The 18,788-nt window shown below is 40.4% G+C and overlaps 1 protein-coding gene across 5 annotated transcripts in view; it reads right to left on the bottom strand.

Moving 5' to 3' along the window:
* The window catches only part of BNC2 (basonuclin 2), a 462,055-nt gene that overhangs the window by 93,666 nt on the left and 349,601 nt on the right, over positions 1 to 18,788 (bottom strand). The gene's annotated exons all lie outside the window — the stretch shown is intronic.

Below are 18,788 nucleotides of genomic sequence, written 5' to 3'. Positions count from 1 at the left end.
TAAAGACCTTAACAGCCTTCCTGCTTTGAATCTTGCCACTTCTGCACTGGAAGCCTAATGTGTTTTAAGGATTTTACTCTGATACAAAGTGAAACCAGTAGAGTTGAACACTGTAAACTTTACCATATTCACACCACCAAAACCGGTCCCCTCCCCACAGATGATACCAGCGCCCCGTGACCCACTTCTGTAGACAACTCTTTTTTGGTCTTAAAGGAAGATAAGAGTAGAGCAAAAAAGAAGACCAAGAGAATTCATTTTTGGAAACTTTTAATTGGTTTTAATTGGTGCAAAGACAGCCAGTATCCTTACTTGAGGTAAGAACAATGAAAGAGTTACTGGTTTCATGGGCCTTGGTGATCGTACTTCCACTTTCAACTAAGGTAAATTATCATCTTGATGCTGGAGGAATGAGGGGAACCATTTGTGATTAATTTCCTAAAAAACACTACATCAATGGACAGAGTCTTTTAAAGGTAGCTTTACCATGATCTGCTTTGAATGATGTCAAATTAAATGCTATTTACCAGCAACCGATAATTCTAAATTTCCAGAAAGATTTGGCTACATACTCTCACCTATGAGAGCCTACCAGATTCTCTCCTAATAGACAAAAATGCTTACTTTTTAATAAAGCTTGTCTCTGTTAACTACAATGGATCCAACAAATATGCTGAATACATGGTCATGTTATTTGCCCATATTTCCTTTCTAAGGACTCTGTAAACTTCATTTTGCTGAAATTCTCATTTTCCTCCTTTAAAGAACATGGGGGAGCCATAAAGTGACAAATATTACATTCCCCTTTCACAGACAGGAAAACTGAGGCAACAATTCACTCCATAATTTCCTCAAGGACAAAGGGTGAGTCCTTAAGCAAGCTGGGACTGGAATTTTGTGCTCTTGGGTATTGATTGAGGACCCTGACTTGCTTGTAGACTACTGACCACACAACACAGGACATACTAGAAGCAAGGAGGTCATTAGCTAGTGGAGAGCTGCTCTTGAACACTGTAAACCTAACAGTACATGGAATTTTATTCTCTGGTCTGTATTTGAACACAATTTCATAAAAAAATAACCCAATTTAACAATTCAGAAGTTCTGATATATGTTTTATAAAAATGTATGAGAGACCTAAAAACCATGGAGAGTCATAACTTTGAGCTGCCTCATTTGTTTCCATTTTATTACAGTACTGCTTGGTGGGCATCAAGCCCTTCACTGAAAGTAGAACATTAAATCTTTATTCTAATCTGCTTTAGCAGAACGATATTAATAGTTTAATATTATTTTGTCTGTCTGATAAAATACCATTAAAATAAGACCAAAGAGAGCACTGAACCTCAGCCAAGTCCTCTGTGAAACAAGTGTGGATGACTAGAAGCTATCCTCAAAAATAACACTTCCTCTTTCCTGTCAGAGCGACATTTTGGCTATATTTCTTCTGAGCTTGTATTCTCAAGCTTTCTACTTTGTGTGAGGGAAGCTATTCAGGAATAAACTGCAAGGTAAAATATTGATAATTTCTATTTTTGAAGAATGTTTTTCTTGTCCTCTTACAAAGGATGAAGATAGCTTCATGAAATACTGCAGTCCCACACTCCCCACACCAATACCCCTACTCTCATGTCCTGCCCAGTCTTTCCTATCCTGTGATGAGAACTGATCTGAGGTTGACATCAAAGTCCAAAGCACTGGAGGCCTTGTAAGTCTTCAGTTACGCTGCCAGATTAATCTGCTGAATAGCCCATTTCATTTCTAAGGAACAGAACAAACAAGATTTGAGTTTTCGGAAGAAAGGGTCAAAACATCTAGGAAATGTTCATATTAGCTGTATGAGTTTGGGGATCACAGGTATTGTTAATCTAACCTGGGCTCCTTCTTAGAATCTCTTTGCTTTCAATATCCTTTTCCCCTAAAACAAGTCAAAACCTAGGTCATCCCTTTACCTTTGATTTGTGGGTGTGCATGTGTGTGTATTTCCTGAGGAGCAAGAGAATGGAAAGCATCTATTAGAATGACATGAGGCTAAGCAGATAGCCTTTTTCATAGAGGCCATTTTTTTTTTTTTGGAATGTGAGAGGCTTTTAGGATTGGGTTTCCCTAGAGCTGGGCCCCAAAATACTCTGTTGACTAGATTAACTATATACTGTTCCTGATAATTTAGAAGCTTTCCAAGATTTTTAGGCTATTCACACTTTACCAAAACACATATTTTGTCATCACCCCATCTTCCAGCTAGATTTCCCAGATTAGTGCTCAGCTCCAACACCTCATTCCTTCTGCTAGCCACTCCATTACTTCCTAGCCCAGTTAGCCATCCTCACCTAATCATCCCTGGCTTTTCTAGACACTCCAACTCCTTGAAATAGCAAATTATCTTTCTCTTTTCACTGAAAGGAGAAGAAATGAGGTGTTGGGGTTGAGTACTAAACTGGGAAATCTAATTTTGCATGCATGTCAAAATTGCACCTTGCTGTACTGTTGTCTGTGTACCTACAGTGCCTGGTGATATTTTCATTCCTCCTCCTTAGTGTCACAATCTTTCTGAAGCCTCTGTTCCCAGTTACCGAATTTCTGATTGCTGCACACCTGTCTTCCGCTTCTGCATTTGCCTCCCAACCATCAACGGCTATGTCACACTGTCAGTGACATGAGAATCTGAAAAGCACTGATGGTTCACTGCTTGCCATGCTGCTAGTAGGCCTCAGCATCATTTTCAGCAGCTCGGCCTAGCAGAAAGACCATGGGCCTGAGAGTCAGAGGACCTGGATTCTAATCTTGATTCTGCCACTGTCTGCTATGAGAACTTGGGCAAGTCACTTAACTTCTATGTGCCTCAGTTTCCTCATCTGCAAAATGGGGATTCAGTACTTATCTCCCTATTTAGACTGTGAGCCCCACATTCATTCATTCAACCTGATTATCCTGTATCAATCCCAGTGCTTAGTACTGTTCTTGGCATATAGTAAACACTTAAAAAATCATAATTATTATTATTATAATAATGTTGGTATTTGTTAAGCGCTTACTATGTGCCGAGCACTGTTCTAAGTGCTGGGGTAAACACAGGGGAATCAGGTTGTCCCACGTGGGGCTCACAGTCTTAATCCCCATTTTACAGATGAGGGAACTGAGGCACAGAGAAGTGAAGTGACTTGCCCACAGTCACACAGCCGGCAAGTGGCAGAGCTGGGATTCGAACTCATGAGCCCTGACTCCAAAGCCCGTGCTCTTTCCACTGAGCCACGCTGCTTCTCCCACGCTGCTTATTATTAGCAAACCAGTCCCGGTGCTTTACACAAGCAATCCCCATGGTCTTAAAATCTGCCTGATGGGGAGAGTCATCAAGAGACCTACAATCTTTGGTCATTTGGCAGAGGCCGATGGAGTTTCTTATCCTACTAGAGTTGCTTCAAAGTGGTCATGAAGTTGGTTGTGTGTTTCTTTATCCTCCCAGTAGCCTGCTGGCATTTTTAATAATGGTGCTATATTGCTGACATATTCAATGTCTGAATAACTATCCCTAGCTCTTTGTTGCCTCTCTATGCCTACTAAGTCTTTCTCTACCCTATATTTCTGTTGTTTTACTTTTCTTCAGTTTCTGGGTATGGGCCTGATGATGGTTCAAGATCTTGAAAATCATCAGTTCTCTTTCTGGAGGCTTGCAGATGAAGAAGCTTCTTGCTACTCTCCTTGACAGGTGATTCAGTGGTAGGTTTGAAAGTTTCCAAAAGGAAACATTTTTGCATCTGAAAAAGGGTCTGAAGTGTTTCTAACATTCTAAAAATTACATCTTTTCATATGTTCAGATAATGCATAGGTAGTATAAAAGGTTGCTTTATAAAAACACTCATGGTAGTTAAAAGGCAAGCCCAAGAAATGGTAGAAACAATAGAGATTTGGAATGCACCTTGAAAATATAAGTTAAGAACAGAGACTGTTTCAAATTTTCTTTCTTTCATAGGACTATATAAAGAGAAATATTTGAGAGGTACTGTAGTACCTCTGTAGTACCTCTCTAGAAATATTTGAGAGGTACTGTAGTACCTCTCTAGAAAGAAATGAGTCAACAAAGCCTAGGGTCTCCATTTTGAAATCATGGAAAAAAAAAATGGAAACAGTTTTAGTCAGGATGGTTTAGAGGTAGAAAATTGAACCAAAGAAGGTTGTAAAATAACCATTACTGAAAGCAGGTTACTAAATGGCATAGATGGAGATGGAAATAGGAAGCTGGAAAAGCTGATCTCCTAAGATCCCATCCAATGTCATGATTTTATCACTGGCGATTTCAAAACTACTAACTGAATTGCTCTGTGATTTTAAATGAGTTATTTAACTATTCTATTCTCTAGTTTCCCTATAATACTTTAGACTATTTTGCATGGGTGATAAGAAAATGCATTGATTAGATAATAAATACCTCATAAAAGCCCTTAACTTGATTTTCATTTATCTTTGGAATTCAATTTTGACTTTTGATTCTATGGGATATTAAATTATTTTCAACATAGTTGAAGTTTCCTTTTCCAAATGGAAAAAGGAAAAGGGAAAAATAACTACAGTATGTTCTTCTCACAGTATCTAAAGTGCAGTTTCAAACTATCTGACAGTATGTAAAAGTGCTCTTTCAGAAGCATTATGAATCATCATAAAACAGATGAAAGCATGTCTCATCTAATATGCAGCAACAACTTTACCAATTTTAAAAGCCAAAGTTCAAGAATTTTTATCCAAAGATATCCATAAATTCTATCCAATTAATATGTTAGAGAAATGTGTAAATGAACAGAGTTTCATAACACAGAAGCAGCATAGGCTAATGGAAAGAGCATGGGATAGGGAGTCAGAGGATGTGGGTTCTAATTCCAGATCTGCCACTTGCCTGCTGTGTGATCTTGGACAAGTCACTTAATATATGTGACTCATTTTCCTCATCTGTAAAATAGGGGTTCAATACCTGTTCACCCTCTTACTTAGACTGTGAGCCTCAAGTGGGACAGAGAGACTACCTATCCGACCTGATTATATTGTATCTACTCCAACGCCTAGTACAGTGCTTCACAAATAGTAAGTGCTTAATAACAAATACAATTGTAATTATTATTATCAGTCACAACAAGTGACAACAAAAATATTTAGGGATAATTTGAACTGTTCCTAACTCTTATACAGATGTTTCTTAAAGCAGCGAGGTTTAGTGGCAGGAGCACAGGCGTGGGAGTTAGAGATCGTGGGTTCGAATCCCAGCTCCGCCACTTGCCAGCTGTGTGATTTGGGCAAGTCACTTAACTTCTCTGTGCCTCAATTACCTCAGCTGTAAAATGGGGATTAAGACTGTGAGCCCCACGTGGGACAACCTGATTACCTTGTGTCTACCCCAAAGCTTAGAACAGTGCTTGGCACATAGTAAGCGCTTAACAAATACCATCATTATTATTAAAGGCAATGACAAAGTGACACTTTTCTTATGATTAGTACAAATAACAGCATCACATTGCAGTGTTATAGTGGAAATATTTTCCAGAGACCACCTGTACTACAAAACATGAAACAGATTTATGGTAATCTTGTTTTTATTTTAGGTGACTTATTCCAAAATGTTTCATAAAGGGAAAACTACAATTAGGGGTTAAGCCACTTTGCACAATCCTTATTTTGAAGAAATACAATGTGTTCAATCACACTCTGGATTATAACAACATACTACCTTCTGCCACCACTTTCTCAAAGAAACATAGATGGCAAGTTGAGGTTCTCTACATGAGCATATTTTTTCTTATAACTGAGGGTGAAATTTATTCTTTAGTTTCATTTTTCTTTTACCTATTCTACTTATAAAGGTAAAATAGTATTTAAATGAATTCTTAATACTAACTCTTAACTCTTAATAGGGTTTTGAAGGTAGAGAGAATGGCATTATGTTGGATATGAAGGGGAAGGGAGTTCCAGGCCAGAGGCAGGAAGTGGGTGAAGAGTCGGTAGTAAGATAGGCGAGTTCAAGATACAGTCAGTAGGTTGGCATTAGAGGGTCCTCAGTGAGATGAGATTGATGTTCACTGAGTAAAGAGAAGGTAAATTTTAGAGATGTTGTGAAAGTAGAACTGACAGGATTTGGCGACGGACTGGATATGTGAGTCAGATGAGAGAGATATGAGATAGGGAAGATAGTGGTAATGTCTACAGTGTTGAGAAAAATAAAATTATATTCAGGTGGGCCAAGATCTGGGCAGACTGCAGGTGTAGCAAGCTATCCTTGCCAGGTAGAGAAATAAGGAAAGACAACAAGTGAAACAGGACAATGGTAGTAATGGTATTTATTGAATGCTTCAGTTAAACACACTAAAGGAGAAACAGGGCTCTGCACTCAGGAAGCATTTAATAAATACAATCACTACTATAAAAAGCAGAAGTCAGGCCTGCAATAAACAGTGAGGAATTAGCAAAGGGCTAAACTCACAAGAAAATCTCAATACAATGGCTCTGAGAGTTTTTTCCATAGATTTTTATTGAAGACTGCCTGCATGTGGGAACCTAATAATAATAATTAATTAATTATGGTACTTGTTATGTGCTTACTATATCCCAAGCACTGTCTAACCTGTCAGCTTAATCCTTGGGGTGGGTTCTAGGTCTGGGTCCATCACACCATTCTGATTTCCATCCAGCAGCATTCATGCATGGATGGAAAATGTGGAGGAGTAAGGCCCTAATACCTCACAAAACCTGGTAGGAACTGTATAGTCTCTGGTGGTTGGTTCCTGCAGCCATCTTTCCCCCCATGTTTTAGGGTTGTTACTTCCAAATTAATGACTGTTGGAGATGTTCATTTCTACTTTGCGTCTTCCTCTCTGAGTCCTGGTTTCAGCAGCCAGATATATAGATACTCTAGACCTAGATTACTCACAAAGAGTATAATCAACACTAAGATATCCCAAGCTGGGAAGCTTGGCTATGGAAGCCACTGGTAAAATTCTTCATCCAGAAAGATGATATCGGGAATTACATAAGGAATTGGCATTGAAAAATGAATGATCCAAGCTACGGAGTGGTGAAACCTCACACAGACCCCTATCAAAGAGGTTTTTTGAAATGCAATTATGTTCTAACCTGGAATATACAGTTTTCTTCTTTGGGATGGGGAAGATAGTCACGGATCAAACATACTGATTTTTATTTCTTTCAACAACTTGGTTCATAACACACCCAAAGAGAATACAGATTTACTTCTTTAAAAAGGAATCATACTATCAAAAAATAACACCATTATTGTGTCTACAACCCACACTGAGCATGGCCTGACATTTTGCTTAAGCATAATTACCTCAAAGATGGTGGAAATTTTAGGAATACAATAGTGAGACACTTTATTTTTAAGACAGTTTACCCAGCCTTCAATCCTAAACAGACACATTTAACTTTTAAATCTGGGTCTCTCAATAAAATGATTAAGCTGTTCTTAGCAGGTTCTATTAATATTTAAGGGAATGTTCATCATTTAAATATTTATGTTTGCAACACAGCCAGGTGCATTTTTCTTCGATCTTCCAGTTGCAGGAGATCCATATCCCCTTCAAAGGGAAGGGAGGCGGAGAGAGCAATCAGGAAAGGGAGGTCCCTCAAAAAGTGAAAAATGCTGAGGATCTACTTGGAATCAAGCAGCTTTGTCTAAGGCCTGGAGTTGCTACCATAATGTTGCAGGCTGTAGTTTACATGGCTTTTTGCCCTTAAGTGGCTGTTGTTTTCTCTTCCTCATATATCAACAATAAAAATAATAATTCTAATATAAAATTGCAATAAGTAGATGAGCCTGGTAGAGAAATTGACAGAGATAAGGACAATAAGTACACCAAATTAGGCTCTCTCTCTCTAAACTCCATAAAGAACTTACTTTATACAAAGTAAAGTGCCTCACATTTGGGTTATAACATTTCTATCAACAGTTTGGCTCATACATTATGATTACTTATATAGGTTTGTTTCCAGGAGTTGGTTGTGCATGGTGGTTTCATATTCAAAAATAAAGACAGTGTACTTATTATAGAGGAAGCTGAACTTTAAAGAATTCTTGCTTTTAGATTAAGCCACTGACTTTATCAGTAAAACTTGCCAAAGTCAAGGGCAGGAATTGGCAACACATAGTTCATCAAGTATATTTATTCTCTTCCACTTGATGATGCTATCCAGTCTCAGGGACACACCCTTGGGTGTAAAGTGGATTGCCCAAGATGGCCCAATTTAGTTTTAGTAGAAAGTATAAAAGTAGGTAAAAGCTGTTTGGGAAAAAAAGCATAATATTTCACTCATTTTCCGATGCACAATAATTGTGGTGGTAATGACAATTAATGATAAGGATGCAAAAGCAATTTACTATTTAAACATAGATTTAAAGTGACATTTTGACCCTTCCATTCTTATACAGCAAAACATTGTATAAGTAAGCAATTTCATTCTCATCTCACAAACACTAAGAAGATAAGACCTCCTCAGTTCCCTGCTCTAAACACACACCACACACTCACTATTTTAAGCCCAAGATAAAGAAAATACCTTTCTCGACATTTCAATTTTTTTTTGGTGTTTTAAAAATGGAAAAACAGGGTTTCTGGGATGGAAAGGCATGTCTTGCATAATAATCATCATTTATGCAAGTACTATCAGTTGGTCTGAGAGTTAACTGAAATCTAATGAATGAGGGAAGATTTCTTACAAAACTTTTGTGTATTTTTTATAAGGCAACATAGAGAAAGGAGAAAATATTTGAGTCAGTTTCTTCTACTTATGTAAGTAGGCAAATGTCTATGATATCACTGAATGAAGCTTCTGGGGAGAGGAGGAAGAGACCACTGTTGACAGTAGGATTCCTGGAGGTGGAATTCTGAATATCAATGAGCTCAGATGAGGGAAAGAGCAGGGATGGAACCCTCTCATGGCCCTCTCAATGCAGGCTGATCTGGGAACTTCCACGTGAATGTCCAAATCCCTTTCTTAGAGTCAGATCTTGACTTTGGTAGGGAATACAGTGCCCTCACTGAAACAGTGTTCATCTAAGTATGCCCCCAATCTTTTAATGCTTCTGAAATTTGGAGACGATGTATACATGTCTTTTATTTTTCACTAGGATGTTGATATGCATACTATAAATCAGTAGCACCTAATTTCAATATGCTAAGTGTCATTACAGATGCCACTGTGTCACCAATAGATCATTTTTTAACATGAACATAAGCCTCTAGGTCACACTTATGGTGAAAGTTATTATATTTAAAGGGTTTCATCCAGAAAAGATAGGTCAGTAAGAGAAACAACCAAATCCTATATTAGAGACTTCATTTCACTCCAACAGTTTACATTCATTCACAACGGGCATGGGTGTCAGGGTGGCCATCTAGAACATTTTGTAGAAATCTGTCAGAGTCCACTGATCTTCTCCACTGAATTTCCCTCCAAGGTCCCTGTGAACATTAGTGTGATTTGAAGTCGTGGGACTTGGCAGAGGGAGGCTAAGTGCTTAAAAAAAAATACCAGACACAAAGGTGTCTGGTGCCAAATCAGTACCAAGGCCAAATGTATCCTTGGGACTAGGACACAGAAGATCTGGGTTCTAGTCACAGCTCTGCCACTAGCTTGCTGTGTGGCCTTGGGGCAAGTCACTTAACCTCAGTGTACCAATCAGGGGTACTTATTGAGTGGCTACTATGTGCAAACGGTACTGTGTGGTATAAAACCAGGCACATGGCCACTCTAATGCAAGATCCAGTTTCCATAAGAATATCATGCACCCTTAAGAGCAACTGATTGGATACAATCTGAAAGAACTCATCTGCTCAGATGAATGGGTTTTACAGTTCTGAGTCCATCGCCAACCTAAAGAAACTACCTAATTGATTAGCCACCTTTGAGAGAACAAATGTTTTGAAGAAAGAGTAAAGCACAGTCTCAAATAAAATATCATGGTACAGCAGTGAAATGGGGGCATAAACTGCAGCAAACAGACCACCTTGCCCTATAGCAATCTGGAGAGGTTGGACAAGAGGCTTAGGGAAGATCAGGATGCCAAGAGGCAGATTTGAAAACAGTGATAGGCCTTGCAAGCTGTAAATACATCATCAACACGGGAAAGAATTATCTTTAAATGTTCACGGGATGCATATAGACTTTCTTCTGCACAAATCTTCTGAGGCTTATCCAAAATAAGTCTTCAGTCCTATGGAGATTCTGCCCATTTTGAGGACAATTTGATTTTTAACTTTGTAGAGAGAAAATATCTTTTTCAGTAACTGAACTGCAGGCAAGTTTCAAATCTTGCCATATCAGGGTCCTTTCTATTTGAAGTTGTTGTCATTTTTACCTCTTAAACAGCACACCACTTCCTACAATATGTAACTATGATTTGTCTGGCAGCAGTTTAGCGCTGTTTGGGCCCTGTGGCTGAGATTTTTTGTTCTAATCTTTGTTTATAGTAGGAGTAAAAATCCAAACAGAGAACATTCCAATATGCAGTGCTGATGGTTAAGGGATAAGGCAGGGCCTGGCACCAACAGCAGAACTGGCAATCTGTTGAGGGGAAACACATAACTCTGATAACTGAAACTGTCTCCAGATTTGTAGGAGCCAAGTTGGCTTTTAACCCATGAATAGCCCACCCTACAGCCTAGCCAGGATTGGGAAAAAGTACACTGACAGGAAGAGTTCAATGTGAGACTAATTTTGAGCTAGGAAACATAACATCTAAAGATGAGACTTGCAAAAAAAACCAAACAAAAAACATCTTGAAGGTTCACAAAATCATTTAGAAAATCAGCAGAACATAAGACTCCAAATCAAGTATCCAGTAACAGCACAGATTTAAACCCTGAATGCTCATTGCAGGTAATACCATGTTCTGAACCCAGAAAACTGTTTCCTCTGTCATAGTTTATGGTAGTACTGTACAACAGCATAAGCAATATAACAGACTTTCTTTGAACTGTGAGGTCCTGTCTCATTTAGCAGGCCAGTTCCCAAACTAACCAGTGTTCTGAAACCTAGACACTCACCTGTTATCTCCCCTGAAAAATTTGGACTGGTAACACCTGAGTGAACATCTGCCTTCAAGACAGAGGCTGAAAAATCCTCTAAAATATTGGATTAATGGATGAAATATGGCCTTCCAGTTTGAAAAAATGATTTTGTTCAAATGGAAACGGCCACGGACATTTTCAAGAACTGATCACAAATGCTCGAGAGAGAAACCACTGGCTGATTAAAACTTGTAGAAGATAGCAAATCTGCCCAGGACTTAACTTCTATTACAGTGAGATAGCAACTACAAAATATCACTGAATTTTTTAATTATGGAAAATAAACATCCTATTAATTCAAATATGCATTCTAATTTTTCAAAGACTATGAAAGCATTATTTGTAGCATTATATGTATGAATAAAATGGGAAGAGTATGGCCCCGGGAGTGAGAGGACTGCGTTCTAATCCCAGATCTGCAACTCGCCTGTGGTGTGACCTTGAGCAAGTCACTTAACGTCTCTTTGCCTCAATTTCCTCACCTGTTCTCCCTCCTACTTACTTGGGCTAGGGATTGGGTCTGATCTATCTATATATACTATATCTACCCCAGCCCTTAGTAGAGTACTTGGCACATAGTAAGCACTTAATAAATACCACAATCATTATTTATTATTAGAACTAACATTATCCACTGAGTTGGAGGATAATAATAATAATAATAGTTAATCATTAGAGTACTTGTTAAGCACTTGTTATATGCCAAGCACTGTACTATGCACTATATACTGTCCTATAACCTTTCAATAACCATTTTGATGATGCCACTTTATTAATACTATCCACCAATTGCTTGTGCACCACGTGGAATGTCCTCTCATTTCAGATTGCCAAAGCGTGTCCCTCCCTTCTTCGAAGTCCTTCTACAAAGCCACTTCCTCCAAGAGATAATCTGTGAAATAATCCCTACACCTTTCTGGTCATGCCATCTCCTCAGTCACCTCAGCATTCTCATGCACATAGCCACTAATTTATTGAATTGCATATTCACTTTTGTTTATGATAGCTATTCTCACCCTTTTAAACTGTATTTCCTTGATTTATGGCTACTTGCTCTGTCCATTACACTGTATGCTTCCCAAGAGCAGGGATCTCATTTTACACTTCTTCTAAATGTTCCTCAAGTTCTCTGCACTTAATACCAACACAATAAATACAGTCCGTTCTGTAAGACAGGAGTTGTTTTCTTGACAAACCCTGTGTTGAGGATAACTCAAGTTTAGTACTCAACTCACCCCATGTTTGATACCATGCACGCAACCATTTCCTCTGACACCGCGTTACATTTTATATAGGCGAGTGTTGATGGAAGAATGTTCCCTAATTCTGCTCCCACCTTTTAGCCCAATATGCATTATGTCAGAACAGAATGAACCATTGTGATTGACAGTGATTGATGAAGATGACTTTCCACATTTTTACTTGATCATTATGTTGTCTGTAAAGGTGAAGCTATCCCAGAAGAAAGCATCTTGTATAAACTTGGGTCAGATTAATACTTGTGCGGGACCTGTGCTTTCAGGACATGGGCCAGGCTAAAGTCAAGACATTCTGGGTTCAGGATGGTCTAGGACTCCTTTCTAAAGCCCCTTCTGACCCTTCTATTTTGGGCAGGGCAGCATCAGGAGTTGTACAGTCACCAGAAGAAAAGTCCTGGCCTGCTTCTAGTCCCTGGTCTTGGACCATTCAGCCATCCCAGGGCCCTGCTGGTATCTAGCCACGACAGCCCAGGGCTGGTGCAAAGACAGACTTGATTGGGTCAGGCAGGGGTCTGTGCAATGTTTTTCTAGAGTTTTTAGACTAAAACACCAACCACAATTATTCACCTCATCTTTAGCAATCATATAGGCCAAACAAGATACAGTAATGATAATTACGGCATTTTGCTATGTGCTTGGTACTGTATTCCTCCAAAAAAACCTTCCCCGACTAAGCCCTCATTTCCCCTACTCCCTCTCCCTTCTGCATCACCCTTACATTTGGATTTGTACCCTTTGTTTGCCCCACCCTCAGCCCCACGGGACTTATGTACATATCTGTGACTTATTTTAATGTTTGTCTATGCCTCTAGTCTGTAAATTCCTCATGGGCAGGGAATATGCCTACCCACTCTATTATATTGTACTCTCCCAAGAGCCTAGCACATAGTAAGCGCTCAATAAATATGAGTGATTGATTATGAAACACTTGGGTAGCGTGGCTTAGTGGAAAGAGCCTGGGCTTGGGAGTCAGAGGTCATGGGTTCGAATCCTGGCTCTGCCACTTGTCAGCTGTGTGACTGTGGGCAAGTCACTTAACTTCTCTGTGCCTCAGTTACCTCATCTGTAAAATGGGGATGAAGATTGTGAGCCTCACGTGGGACAACCTGATTACCCTGTATCTATCCCAGCGCTTAGAACAGTGCTCTGCACATAGTAAGCGCTTAACAAATACCAACATTATTATTATTATTACAATATGAAAATCAGGTTGGACATAGGCCCTGTCCCCTATGGGGCTCACAGTCTAAGGGAAAGGGAGAGCAAGTATTGAATCCCTATTTTACAGATGAGGAAGCGGAAGCACAGAAAAATTAAATGACTTGCTCAAGGCCACATACATAACAGCCACGTGGCAGAGCCAGGATTAGAACTCAAGATCCCCTGACTCCAAGACCTGGGCTCTTCCCATTAGACCACGCTGCTTCTCTTGTTTGCTTTAACTCCAATAGCAAGACAATCTTTACTATTGGGTTCTGGGTTTTGTAACTAAGGTCCCAATCTGACCAGTCAGTTGAGTCCTCCTCCTAGCAGAAGTATTGAATTGGTCATAAACTGCTTTGCGCAAAACACCTGCAACAATCATTCAGGTACATGAGAATTAAAGAGGTGCTAAAGACATTATCCAACTAATTCTCATAATCTCCCTCTCCTGCTACTCTGCCTCTTTCTCCCCTCACCCTGCAGAGGTATACAGAGAGATATGGTACAGTGGAATGGAGATTGCACATTAGAAAACCAAGGGACTGTAATAGAGATTTTGCCGTCTATAGGTACTTTAGCAGCAACAGTTATTTCCCTTAACCTACAAGCAGATAAATGCTGTTAGTTTTATTTTATAATGAGGAAACTTAGGCAGAAGGGTCCAGTAGCAGAGCCAGAACTAGGGATCAGTATACCCAACTCTGCATCCGAGAAATCTGAGCTAACCAAAGTCCTAGTTATCAGTCATTAGGGAGACATCAGCAATTCGGGGCTAAATCATTTAGATAGACCTTAATCATATAAAAGTATTCTATTCTGGGTAGTGAAAAAGTGCTGGTTCAAGGCCAATTTAATGGAATGTATGAGGGGATTTTCTGGATCTCAAGAAAAGGTAAGGAAAGCAAGCTTTAGTTTTGTTTTAAACCTGAGCTCGGGGCAGGACAGGACACTTCCCAACTCTCTAAATGGAGACCCTGGCAAAAAACCATGACAGAAAACAACTCTGAAGAAAACCAAAAAAAACAAACCCAACAACAAACAAAAAAACCCATGAAACAAGATCAAGCCTATATTTTATTACCACATTATGATATTCTAGGGGGAAAGACTATAGTTCAATTAAGGAGCTGCTACTCTAACATGAGGAGTTCTGAATAGAGAAATGCTGCAGTCACCCAGAAGTGGATAGAACTTAGGCAATGACATGAACACATCTTAAACCAGGAAAGCAATTATGGGGTGGATGGGGGTTTTCGGGGGAGATGGATGGGTAGTGGGGAGCAGAGGTTGAGAAATCGCTATTCAATGCCTCCCAACATTATTTTAATGAAAGGGAAAAGTTGGAAAAAGAAAATGTGCCTTCCTGAGGAAAGGGAAGAGAAGGGAAGGGAAGGAACAGGATAGGACGGGATGAGACGGGAAGGGCAAGGCAAGGCTGAGGCAAGGTAAGGCCAAGAAAAGGAAAGGCAAGGAAAGGACTTCACAAATAACTGAAAAGATCACTACATGCCTCCTCAGAATGTTGAGGAAACTGTTCAGGAATGATTCATCCATGTGAAAATGCTAGTCGCCCAACTGCCAAGGTCAGTGAGACCTCTGGTGATGTGAGCAATTAGTGTTGGCCCCACATTAACTCAGGCTGCCTTGAAGCTTTAGCTTATGTGCCCAGTTACAGAAGAGAAAATGCCTAACTTTCTCATTTAGTGTGGTTCCTTACTGCCAGTCTTCATTTCCAGTTCCTCTCTGCCTCACTGACAATTTTTCTAGAGGCTCACACTATCCTAAAAGGAAATGAATTTTGTAACAAACTTAGTTATAAACAAGGAGCAAGGGAATTAAGTGTAGCTCCACTGCATAATGAAATAATGAAATGAAATCCAGGAATACGGCCATAGGAGATTGGAAGTTGCCGGGTAGCTGACCTTCCCAGAAGTGTCATATTTTGTTTTACTTAGAGTGTATTTTAATTAGGTGAATTATGCCACTGAGTTAAGCAAGTCCACCAAGGTCTTGAAGCATTGAGTTTAGTATATTGTCTGTGTTTGTATAGGGTCTTTGTATACAAGGTCTACAAACTGGGTTAAAATTAAGTATATATAGTTAATTATATATTAATAGTGTAAAAGTTTTTACAGCTGTGGAATTGTTTCGTTTTTCCCTTCTCCATGCTCTATTCTATTTTACTAGATACAGAGACACTGTAATTTAGAGTAAAATAATACCCTCTGAGATCACTTCATTTCTATCATGTCAGCTGGGAAGACCCTGCTTGATTTGTTTTGGGTTTGTTTGGTGGTTGTGGGGGGAGAGAAGGGAGCAGTTAATGGTATTTGTTAAGCCCTTACTATGTGTCAGGCAGGGGTAGATACAAGCTCATCAGGTTGCACACAGTTCATGTCCCACATGGGGCTCACAGTCTTAATCCCCATTTTACAGATAAGATAACTGAGGTACAGAGAAGTTCAGTGACTTGCCCAAGGTCAAACAGCAAGCATGTGTCAGAGCTGGAATTAGAACCCAGGTCCTCTGACTCCTAGGCCCATGCTCTTCTCACTAGGCCACGCTGCTTTTCAAACATGCCTATCACTCCCTTCCCCCACGTCTCAAACATTTCCTCCTTGTACCCTTTATGCACCCTGCCATCAGCCCCATAGCACTTATGTTCAGGTCTGTAATTTACTTTAATGTCTGCCTCTCCCTTTGGACTGTAAACTCCTTGGGGACAGGGAACTTGTCTACCTACTCTGTTACACTGTACTCTCTCAAATGCTTAATACGGTTCTCGGGGCACAATAAGCTCTCAATAAATACCATTGATTGACTGATAGAATTCAGTCGACCCCTGAACCTTCCTCTATAGATATGTAGTGCAGGTATCTTTCCAAGACTTTCCCCTCACTCTTCATTGTTAACGTATTAGGAATCTAGGCACTTTAATTGTCCATATTCACATCTTTTCATCCTTTACACTGTGTGTGAAAACACGTCCTCCACCCTCCTCTCATTCTATAAGCATAGTCATTCTTGATCTTTTTCTTGACAATCCTAAAATCATTTTATCTTCAAAATCAAGCACAGGCTTAAAGACCAGGACACTAGCAACATGAACATTTTCATGCACTTTAAGGGCCCATAAATTGATATTTGCATGGCCAAATTATTTCTTTGTGAAATACAAAAATCATATTCCATCTAAGCAACAAGAAATCACACATACTTATTCTGGTAAAGTAAATTGGGTGAATTATGACACCGAGTAAGGAACTTTACTGAAACTTTCTCAAGTTTACTGAAGTCTTTGAATTCTCTGAATTATTCTGTTTCATAGTTTTTTCCTCAAGACGTAAGAGCCTCCCATCAAAGGCAACAGGTAAGTCTCTGTCTTGTTTCAGGACCTAGAACCTGAGCAAAGTAATTGATTATAGTCATAGGGTAACCTCAACTGCTCGCAACATCGCAGCTATTACAGCAGCATGCAGCGTAACATGACGATGTTATATGGACCCCAGCAAAATCCATCCGAATTTATCCAGGCCTAGACTGTTCATTCATTCAATAGTATTTATTGAGCACTTATTATGTGCAGAGCACTGTACTAAGTGCTTGGAATGTACAATTCGGCAACAGATAGAGACAATCCCTGCCCAATGACAGGCTTACAGTCTAATCGGGGGAGACAGACGGACAAAAGCTAGACAACATAATCATGATAAACAGAATCAAGGGAATGTACACCTCATTAACAAAATAAATAGGGTAATAAAAATATATACAAATGAGCACAGTGCTGAGGGGAGGGGAAGGGAGAGGGGAGGAGCAGAGGGAAAGGGGGCTTAGCTGAGGAGAGGGGAGGTGAAGGGGGGAAGGGGGAGGGAGCAGAGGGTGGAGGGGGAGCAGAGAGGGAGCAGAGGGAGCAGAGGGAAAAGGGGAAGTTCAGTCTGGGAAGGCCTGTTGGAGGAGGTGAGCTCTCAGTAGGGCTTTGAAGAGGGGAAGAGAGTTAGTTTGGCGGAGGTGAGGAGGGAGGGCATTCCAGGACAACGGTAGGATGTGGGCCAGAGGTTGATGGTGGGATAGGCATGAACGGGGGACTGTGAGGAGGTGAGTGGCAGAGGAGCAGAGCGTGCAGGGTGGGCAGTAGAAAGAGAGGAGGGAGGAGAGGTAGGAGGGGGCAAGGTGATGGAGAGCCTTGAAGCCCAGAGTGAGAAGGTTTTGTTTCATGCGGAGGTTGATAGGCAACCACTGGAGGTTTTTAAGGAGGGGAGTGACATGCCCAGAGCGTTTCTGCAGGAAGATGATCCAGGCAGCGGAATGAAGAACAGACTGGAGCGGGTAGAGACAAGAGGAAGGGAGATCAGAGAGAAGGCTGACACAATAATCCAGCCGGGATATTATGAGAGCCTGTACCAGTAAGATAGCCATTTGGACGGACAGGAAAGGGAGGATCTTAGCAATATTGTAAAGGTGAGACTGGCAGGCATTGGTGATGGACTGGATGTGTGGGGTGAATGAGAGAGCTGAGTCAAGGATGACACCAAGGTTGCGGGTTTGAGAGACGGAAAGGATTGTTGTACCGTCCACAGTGACAGGGAAGTCAGGAAGAGGACAGGGCTTGGGAGGGAAGATAAGGAGCTCAGTTTTGGACATGTTGAGTTTTAGGTGGCGGGCAGACATCCAGGTGGAGATGTCCTGGAGGCAGGAGGAGATACGAGCCTGAAGGGAGGGGGAGAGAACAGGGGAGGAGATGTAGATTTGGGTGTCATCTGCATAGAGATGATAGTTGAAGCCATGGGAGCGAATGAGTTCACTAAGGGACTGAGTGTTTCTCAGGGCTACCCTGGACACTTCAATTGTTCCAGAGTAAGTATTCCTTCCAGATCCTTCTAACCATGGTGGCTACTTCTGTGCCACAGAACTCAGTGGCAAAGCCAATGGGCAAGAGAATCTCAGAAGTGAAAACATAAATACTGGACATAAAGATGTTCAGTGCTAAATCCTCTGTGAACAGGGGACAGAGCAGCCAAAAAGTGTACAATCCGGGATAATTTTGGTAGTCTCTCCCATTAAACTGTAAGCTACTTGAGCGCAGGGAACATGCATCTTGCTACTGTTGTACTCTTCCAAGTGTCTAACACTCAGTAAGTGCTCAAAAAGTACTATGGATTGATTGATTGACTGATTAGCAGATGAATGGCCACTTTAACTTGTGCTTTCCACATCCCTGCCAGTTGTATTCTTGTTAGGGCAAAGAGTGCAACAAGCA

Source organism: Ornithorhynchus anatinus, chromosome X5, assembly GCF_004115215.2.
Source record: "Ornithorhynchus anatinus isolate Pmale09 chromosome X5, mOrnAna1.pri.v4, whole genome shotgun sequence".
Classification (NCBI taxonomy): Eukaryota; Metazoa; Chordata; class Mammalia; order Monotremata; family Ornithorhynchidae; genus Ornithorhynchus; species Ornithorhynchus anatinus.
This window is presented reverse-complemented; position numbering and strand designations above follow the sequence as displayed.